Below are 10,059 nucleotides of genomic sequence, written 5' to 3'. Positions count from 1 at the left end.
TATGACTTTTATAGTAAAAATAAAGAGAAAGTTGAATATCACTCAAATGAGTTTGCTGGTTCCTATAATAACTCCAAAGTGAAATACAAATTTGCCCTGACAATTAGTGTACAACCTCTAGGCAATTCATTAAGTATTCAGATGCTTTAGGGATAGTCAACAAATGGTTTGAAGCTCCACAGGGAAAATCTCTGAAGTTAGAAAAAAAATCCATAAATTGTTAAAAAAAAAAAAACAAAATATTAAGAAACACGTGGGGGAATAAAGAGATATGTTTCATTACAAGTAACAAAGACAGAAGTTTTGTGAGATACACTGTGTTACTGCCATCCACAAGACTGGCCCTATGTGCTCTGGCTTTGATACATAAAGTAAGAGCTCATCTCTCATTCACTTTGATGTCTGAACCACAGTAGGTCCTCCCTTACTTCCTTCATATTTACTCTGGAATATTTCCTTCAAAGTTTAGAGGTTAAATGTTCATACAGGATCGAAATATTAAGTTGTATGTTTGTGTTTAGAGAATATAATTTATGCATGTAATTTTATCCAACAGGTTCACAAAGTGGGAACGAAAGATAAAGAAAAGTTAATATTTTTTGGAAGTAGTCATTGAAACTGATTCATTCTTTCATTTTGTCTCTCATCCAAATATTTAGGTGATTAAAGGATAGAGGTCCTTTTTGTTATGTTAATGATCAGATGAAAGACATTCAATCTCCATCTCCTCTTAAGGCAAAGGGAGTTTCCACTTCATATTGAAATATTAAAAACATTTGATTTTTTTGGGTCACTTTAAAGCACTTAATTTTATGGTGATGGCAAAACATTCCCTTTCCGTCCATGGAATTTGTTTGAACTGGATTCAGTTCAATACATGGAATCGGATTGAGTTTTTCAGAGTATAGAAATGAAAATGGCAATTTCTTTTAAAGTTAACAAACTGCAGAGCAGTGTTTGTACCCACTGAACGACAAAGCTGGTGAGGGAAACATGTTCATCCTTCATGTCAGATGAGTATCTGCCCTTGTACCATTTTACCATTTTATGATTTGTACCATTTTATGATTACAAACCTCTCTCCAAAAAGCTACACAAGATTGTAACAGGTTCTGGTTGTATGTATTGAAGATATTGTCTTATGTGACCTGATATATCTTATATTTAACATGAGAAAGTTGTTTGATTGAGGCAGGGAATGGCTACAAAGTCACTACAACCTCACACACATTTCATTAAGGTAAACGCACTTTATCTGTGTTGAGATTCACATATAATAAAAAATTTTACAACTTCCTTTTTTGCTTGTAACAGACACTCTGATGTCTGACACCACAGTTTTCACTGTGATTTGTGTCATTACCATTCCTTAACAACTTTTCTTCTACAATTGTTGACCATATTACAGTTTTTCAAATAAATTAGTTTTTAAAATACTTACTATTCTTATTGTATGTGTATGAATGTATTGCCTGCATGTATGCAAGTGCATCTGTGGCATGCAATGCCTGTGGAGGTCAGAAAAGGGTGTCAGATTCCCTGGGATTGGAGTTACCAACAGTTGTTAGCTTCCATGTGAGTGCTGGGAACTGAACCCAGATCCTACGCAAGAGCACTCAGTGTTCTTAACCACTAAGCCATCTCTTCAGCCCCAAATGAATTATTTTACCCTAGGTATCATTTACCTTCTTCTTTGCTAAGATTGCTAATTTGAGGCTTAATAAATAATTTCAAATAATTTTATTTGGCTATGCACTTGTTTGTACATAGAATTTGCTGTAGTATATTTAGAAAACTTGTAGATATCACACAAATGCACATACATGTGCATACACACAAACACACATCTATATATAATGCATGTATTTTATTTGGGGCTTACAGTATTGTATTGTAAAGTATCAGTTCTAAACACTATATACATAAATGAAATTTCATATAAAAATTTCAATCTTTACTGTTTTTAATATATATTATTACTTCGTCCAAAGGAAATTATGAGTCTTTATTGTATAAAATCAATCCACTGACTTATTTTTCTCCCAGTCTTTTCAAATTTCTAGGCATTTTTCCAGGCTGTTCCACAAAAAAATGAATCATTTTTTGGTTTTTTTAAAGATTTATTATTATTTTTATTCCTGTGTATGTGTGCAATTCTGCATGTGGTTATGTGCATATCTGGTACCTTTGGAGAACAGATGTCAGATCCTGCTTGAGCTGGAGTTACAGGTTGTTGTAAGCTGTCTGACATGGGTGCTGGATACCTGAATTCTCTGCAGTCAATCAAATTGGTTACATTCAAATAAGTATATTTCAGATGCAAGAAAACTGGCCACAATGGAACTGAAATATTTTTGCTAAATTAATAAACGTAAGTAAGATTTAATAGAATTAAAAGTACAAGTAATAGAAGACATGCAGTGCAGCACAACAGCAGGCAGCTTTCCAAATTTTAGTCCTAGGAATGGGAGTGGGGTGGATAACGGAGAAATCTGCATGTATTATGTCGTAATTAACATATTCTCCATTTCTTCAGCATTTTATCACTGTAAAGGAGAAAGTTCTTGTATAGAAAAAATACTTATACACATGTAAATAACAATCTTTAAAGTCAATGCACTTGTGGTTATATATAAAAAATTGTATCACTCCAGAGAAGGAAACAAGAGATTCCCAAGTACACACCTGGACAGAGCTTCATAATGAGGCCCTATCTCAAAAATTAATCACATGTTGGCTGTTTTCTTCTGTATTAGAGCTCCTGATTAGCATGAACAAGGCCACAAGTCTGATTATCAATTCCAAATAAACACACACACACACACACACACACACACACACATATTCAATGATTTCTGCCAATTATTTCTAGATATCATTAAAAACACTAAACCCTTTAATTATGCTTCATCTTTCCAAACATCATTGCAAGGATATCACAGCTTTTAATATTGGCACTGAGGTTTAATATATTATTTTTGCAAACTATCATTTGTATACATGAAATACTATGTACTATGTCAAATACTCTATCTATAGAAATATATCTGCCTTTTTGTCTAATCATGGAAAGAGAGTATCATCTGTTGTAATTTTTGTTTGCATATCTTTCCAATATTTACAAGTGTGTTAACATTTTCAGCTTTAATACATATGGATGTAAAGATTTTACAGACCATATTTTAAATAAATGATTTATGTACATTTTCAGAATTTGGCATTATGAAAGCTTTAGTATGTAATTAGAATACTTATTCCATGATCCTGGATGTATTAATTGTCACTACTTGAACACTATTATGAAAAACAAGTAGAAAAATTATTGCAATAATTATTCATAATTTAATTACCAAATACTGAGAAACCTAATATTTTCTAAATTTTTGTTTTATATATTTATACCTGTCTACATTTGTTTCTATCATCAGACGTCACACTCTATAATCATCCTGCCTATCACATCTATCATCTCTTTCATCTGTCCAGCCGTCTATCATATGTCATCCGTTTATTCTCTTTCTTTTATCTTTTATCTATCTATCATCTCTCTCCTTCCCTCCTCCATCCCTCCTTTCTTTCCCCTCTCCCTCTTTTCCCCCTTTCACCTTCCTTCCTTCCTTCTCTTGTTTTCCTTGATTTCATTGCTTAGCCATTTCTTAACTAAAGAAGAAATTCACTCATGTGGATATTGCTTGGACTGGAAACAGAGTTCAATACAATGTGAACAAGCTTACTAGATTTTACCCATTCATTGCCAGTAGCAAATAACTTCCAAATATTGAGGCATTAAATTATCTCTATAAATAGAATAATAGTTGTGAATCATAAATTTAACATATGAGAATCTCTATTCGATCTCTTTATCTTTTATAATTCCTGCATGTAAATTAAATGTATATTTGCTTTCAAGTATTCTTTACTAGAACGTTTCAACATATCTGTTTACAATAGAATTGCCTATACATGCTCCCCAGGTGAGAAAACCAGATCAGTATTGATCCGAGAATTGTTTCTACACAGAACTGATCCTGCAATATATCTGCATGGAGAAACAGAATCGCACAGTGGTGACTGAGTTCATTCTGAAAAGCATCACTGACCGCCCTGAGCTGCAGGCACCATTATTTGGGTTGCTCCTTGTCATCTGTTTGATCTCAGCAGTGGGAAATTTGAGCATCATCATCCTCACCAACACAGACTCCAGGCTGCAAACACCAATGTATTTTTTTCTCAGACACCTGGCTGTCACTGATCTTTGCTATTCAACATCAGTGGGCCCCAAAATGTTAGTAAATTTTGTTGCAGAACAAAATACAATCCCTTATCAACTTCCTTTATTCTTTTCATTACTTGTGAAATTTTTTTGCTGTCTTCAATGTCCTATGACCGCTATGTGGCCATCTGTAAACCTCTGCTCTACACTGTCATCATGCCACAGAGGGTATGCTGGGCACTGGTGGCAATTCCATATGTTTACAGTATATTTGTGTCTCTAATAATCACTCTAAAGATCTTCACTTTATCCTTTTGTGGATACAACACCATTTCATCATTTCTTCTGTGACTGTATTCCCTTGATATCTTTGCTCTGTTCAAATACACATGAAGTTGAATTGATAATTAGAGTCTGCAACTTTTGGTTTGATTTCCTCACTTCTGATCATCCTTGTGTCCTACATACTCATCCTCACAGCCGTTCTCAGGATGAACTCTGCTGAGGGCAGGCGCAAGGCTTTCTCTACTTGTGGGTCCCACCTCACAGGGGTCATCGTCTTCTATGGTACCTTGATATTTATGTATGTACAGCCCAAGTCCAGCCACTCCTTTGATACTGATAAAGTGGCCTTCATCTTTTACACCCTGATTATCCCCATGTTGAATCCCTTAATCTATAGCTTAAGGAACAAAGATGTTATTTATGCCCTATATATCCTTAGAAGGATGGGGGAAGGTCCACAATATCTTCTTGTAGCAATCACATTGTTGTTGAAGATTATCCTACTTCTACAAATAACAAAGAACATCTGACATTTGTCTTTGTGGGTCTGAGTAACATCACTCAGTATAATATTTTCAAGTCTCTTATATTTTCTTGCAGGTTTCGTTTTTCTTTATAGCCCAATAGAAATCCATCGTGTATATGTCTCACATTTTCATTATTCATCATTTGAAGGACATTTCGGTTATTTCCATTTTTTAGCTACTGTGAATAGAGCCACAATGACTGCAATTGTAAGATTAGCCAAGAAACCAGTGGCTGAGGACCTTACACTTTCGAGAAGCACCTACTACTGCCATTTCCCTAAATCAACATAATTTCTAGCTATATTTTAAATACTCATTATTATAAGCAGAGATTAAATGTAGTTTTCACCACTCATCGAAGTTTTCTCTGCAACAAATGGAGACAGAGTATAGAGATCCACAAGCGGTCAAATTGCAGAGAATAAGTAGCTGTGGGGTGTCCAGGCTCATGGATACACATACAATGCAGTTCCTATATCTAAGTGTCAAGGAAAATCATGGACACCGGGTGGAAAGATTGTCTGAGCCAGAGGTCCAGGACGCCTGCTGCTAGATCCTGTCTGCTAGACTTCTAGGCAGGAAACTGCATCTATGCAATTTAACAATACAAGCCAACATACCAACCTGGTTTCAGGAAATTTCACAAGGTCACAACCCTAGATGAAGATCCATCAGCAATCAACGGCTACTTAGAGAGGCGGCATCAGTTTTCTCCCACGACAAGCTTTGAGGAGATGGATTACAAATATAAAGACTGATTAAATGTGGTAACAAAGAAAAATTGTTTTAGAGTACAAAGTCCAAATAAAGAGATAACAGTTTTGTGCATTATATTTGATCATTGGGAACTGCATGTGAATAGGATTTAAATAGTTTAGTGCTTTGAATATCACAGCGCATTTTCCAGTGCCCATACGCATCTGTTTATTTTTTGTGTGTGCAAATAAGTTCTTTTTTAAAGTACTTTTATTTTCAATGAATTATGTTAAAATCAAACTTGATTACTACATCAGGAGGTGAAGGGAGCTGCTTTGATATTAAAGTGTGAGTTATAGCAATGAATTCAAATGCTTCTCTTCTGTGGAGTTCCTTTGCCCTTTTGGTCTCTCACCTCTGCTCTTATTTTTGGATACAACCTCAGTAGCACTTATTAATGCAGGTCATTTAGTGATCAAATATCTCATCATTTCAGTGAATCATCAGACTTTGCCTAATCCTGAGCACATATTTATATAAGTGAATGAACCAATTATGTTAGACAGTTTGAGTTCTCCATGGAAGTCTCTATTAGTTACTTTTCTTCTTATTAGGTTAATCTTAATTTATTTCTGCCTATTATTTTCTGTAATGAATGATCTATGTTCATTCTATAGATGTAAAAATAACAGTTGTTTAAAATTGATATGCTAAACTTGGTTAGTGAATAAAATACTTAGTGTACATGTAATTGGAAGTGGAAACAGGAAGGATCAGGACTTCAAGTTCAGCCTGTGCTACCTAGGATGAGGACAGTCTGGTCTACATGAGATGACTTAAAGAACAAATGCCCAGAAGAAATCATAGAGGAATAGATTTATGTTTTTGCTTGACAATGAATTTGTGAATGTTACACAAAAGCAAAATACATGCAGCATTTAATCACTGCAATCAAATTGAAATAAAATGTGTCTGAGTAGGAAAGAAAATCATCACCAGAGAGGAAAGATAAAACTAGCAAACATAAGCATATAGATTGTAAGTCACAAAATTAATCACACTTTGCTATTCTTGTTGTTAAAGAATGAGCTATGGCCTTGGGCATCCTTAGCAAGCGCTCTTCAGTTGAGCCACATCTTCGACCCTGTAATACATGATTAATATAGACACTGTATAAACAATATTAAAACTCCATACTTATCTTTGTACTCACAAGTAAGTAGAGCTCTCACTCCTCACCAAAGAAACTTCGTTTTACAATAGAGACTATAGACTATAGATTATTACAGTACCCCACACTGGTCAAAATGCAGAGAATAAATGATGGTGGTTGCTGCTCAAATTGATTCATCTACAGTGCAACTCAAGGCTCAGAGGAAATTGGCCAAGAAGGGCTGCAAAGATGGTTAGAGCAGGATACCTGCTGCTAACACTGTCTTCTAGAGATGGAAGGGAGGCTGTACCCAGGACATCTCACCAATATGTTTGCCTAAACGTGGCCTGCATAATGACAGCAATTGAAATGCCAATGTGGTTAGGAAATTTTTCACAAGATCCAACCATAGACCCAACCATAGTTTTAAATTTATTGTATATTTAATAATTTTTATATGTAAACACGTCTGTGTGAGGATATGTAAATATCAATGCAAGTCCTCACAGGGTCGGGAAGACGATGTCAGATTCCCTGGAACTGGAGTTTCTGGCGGATATCAGTTGCACGAAGCAGGTATTGGGAATGAAACTTAGTTCCTCTGAAGGAATAGTATGTACTCTGAAATACTAAGCCATTTCTCCAAACCATTAAACCTTGTTCAAAGAATATTATTCACTCAATGATTATCAGGAAGGCCTTATTCCGGGAGCATTTACTGTTGTTTATGTAGCACATTGTTATATTGCTAGTTTTACCCCAGAAGATAAATGAAGGGAAGTCTCTTTGGGGGAAGTCCCATTTCCTATGGGTTTGTCACTGGTGAATAAATGGATGTAAATAATGTAAATCAGACATATTTTATATTTTACACTATGTTCAAAGTTTGTGTGCTCTCTGTAGGGTAAAGAAAACCGTAGAGTATTTGAAGGATGCTTTGAGAACTAGAATCTAACGTTTCAATGTTAACTATTTCATTAGTTTCTTGACTATTCTGTGTGAATCACGTGTCTTCATCAGATTCTGATTTATGCAAAGTAATACTTAGGGATTAAAATGATGCTTCCTTAAAAGTGAAGAAAAAGAGGTAATACTGATTTAAGCATATTTAGGTAATTACAAGTTCTATTTTAAAAGTTTATGTTTTTACTACTTTCCTGATGAATAAAAGTGCTTCAAAGTAAGAACCTGAATGAATATAATGAAAGTACAGAAATACTTTAATATTTGACATATTAAACTACCTAGTGCTATGTTTTGATGCACAGCAAGTACAATCAATAATCTTCTAACATTTGTGTCCAACCATTCATTACAGCTGTCACTTTATAATACTACTTTACTCATCATGTTTATCTAAATACCTGTCCAGTTTTAGCGGTTTGAAACGATGTTTTGGTTTATTTCCATGTGGTCATGTTTCAGGAGTTCAAGTGCTCAATGAAATCAAGTATAAGGGAGACACGGAATAATCCTAAAACAGTGAAATGCGCAGTGTGCTTGGTCAGACATTATGCATCAGCTCCTGGCTGCAGCAATCATTTTCCGTGAGCATTGCTCTTGAGTGAATAATGTCATGTGCACAAACGTATTCCTGTAGGAAGTACTTTGTAAATTAGCTTCTCTGTTTTGCAAAATAAACAACTTTCTGTGATAACAAGTCTAAAGTTGGTGGTACTTTCTAAACTTTATTCAATTTGGGTTTATAAAGGTTTAGAAGTTGATGTTATTTTATTCATTTTTCATGAATCATAGTTATTTTTCTATTTCAGTTCTTTGACCTAGTGATGACAGTGATACATTCATATAATTATAACTTTTCTTTATACGTCCATAAGAAATGAATGTGTCAAGATAAAAGTTAGCTGAAATAAGCCGGGCGTGGTGGCACATGCCTTTTATCCCAGCACTTGGGAGGCAGAGGCAGGTGGATCTTTGTGAGTTCGAGGCCAGCCTGGTCTACATAGTGAGTTCCAGGACAGCTGGGACTACAGAGAGACCCTGTCTCAAAAAGACCAAAAAAAAAGGTTAGCTGAAATATTACATTAAAGGAAAATTTAAGCCAGCCTTGTAATATTGAATTTGGAATTATCGTTTCTATATATTTTTAAAATATTTTATTATTTTTATCTTATGCGTATGAGTGTATTGCTTGCATTGCCCATGGGGGTCAGAAGAGGGCATCATAACTTCTGGAACTGTAGTTACAGATAGTTGTTATCATCATGTGAGTGCTGGGAACTGAACCCAGGTCCTCTGCAAGAGCAGCCAATACTCTTAACCTCTGAGCCATCTCTGCATCCCCCTCTGTGTATATTTTTATCAAAAGACTAAACAATGCACACAGTTGTTGACTAAAGATTATTCAAAAATGTAGAGAATGGAAGAAGAAAAAAATCATAATTAAAAGTCATAATTTAATAATGACAGGTCTCTACAGAATCAATATCATTCAGCAGCTCTATAATTAAAATTATATGCATCATAGCTTAGCATGATTTCCTCCAAAGTTAATAGAATTCTTATAATCTAAATGTCAATGTTCACATTCTTCAGGTGATACAGACTATAGCAAGTCATTCTGCACAAATGCTGGCAGATGTAGAATTCAGATTTTAATACTATAGTCTTCCTTGATATAAAATTAAAGTATCTGCACATGCCTTTAATCCCAGCACTTGGGAGGCAGAGGCAGGTGGATCTTTGTGAGTTCGAGGCCAGCCTGGTCTACATAGTGAGTTCCAGGCCAGCTGGGGCTACAGGGAGAACTTGTCTCAAAAAGACCAAAAAAAATGTTAAGTATTTGAATGATACAAGTATTCATTTTTAGCAACTTAATTGTGTTTTATTGTGATTTAATATATAAACACCTAAAGCATTCAATCATACATTAATAAACTGACCTGATGGTTTAAAAACTGATATGATATTTGTGGCTGTATGAACATCTGTGTCTTCTACTTGATGCTTAGGTGAGTGACATGTGCATTCAACCAGCCATGGTGCCATAGCAATCTATCTCACTGCTGGAAACTCATGCACTGATAAAACAGATATGATAGATGATAAGTAGACAGATGTAGATAGATGACAGATGATAGATGATAGATAGATGATTGATAGATAGATGATAGATAGATAGATAGATAGATAGATAGATAGATAGATAGATGATAGATAGATAG

At 34.9% G+C, this 10,059-nt stretch overlaps 1 pseudogene; it reads left to right on the top strand.

The window, feature by feature from the left end:
* LOC103731440 overlaps positions 1 to 8,531 on the top strand; it is a 10,844-nt pseudogene extending 2,313 nt beyond the window's left edge.
* The last annotated feature ends 1,528 nt before the right edge of the window (positions 8,532 to 10,059 follow it).

This window comes from Nannospalax galili, unplaced genomic scaffold, assembly GCF_000622305.1.
Source record: "Nannospalax galili isolate Female #2095 unplaced genomic scaffold, S.galili_v1.0 scaffold674, whole genome shotgun sequence".
Classification (NCBI taxonomy): Eukaryota; Metazoa; Chordata; class Mammalia; order Rodentia; family Spalacidae; genus Nannospalax; species Nannospalax galili.
Note: the sequence above shows the minus strand (reverse complement) of the source record. Positions and strands in the feature narration are given on the sequence as shown.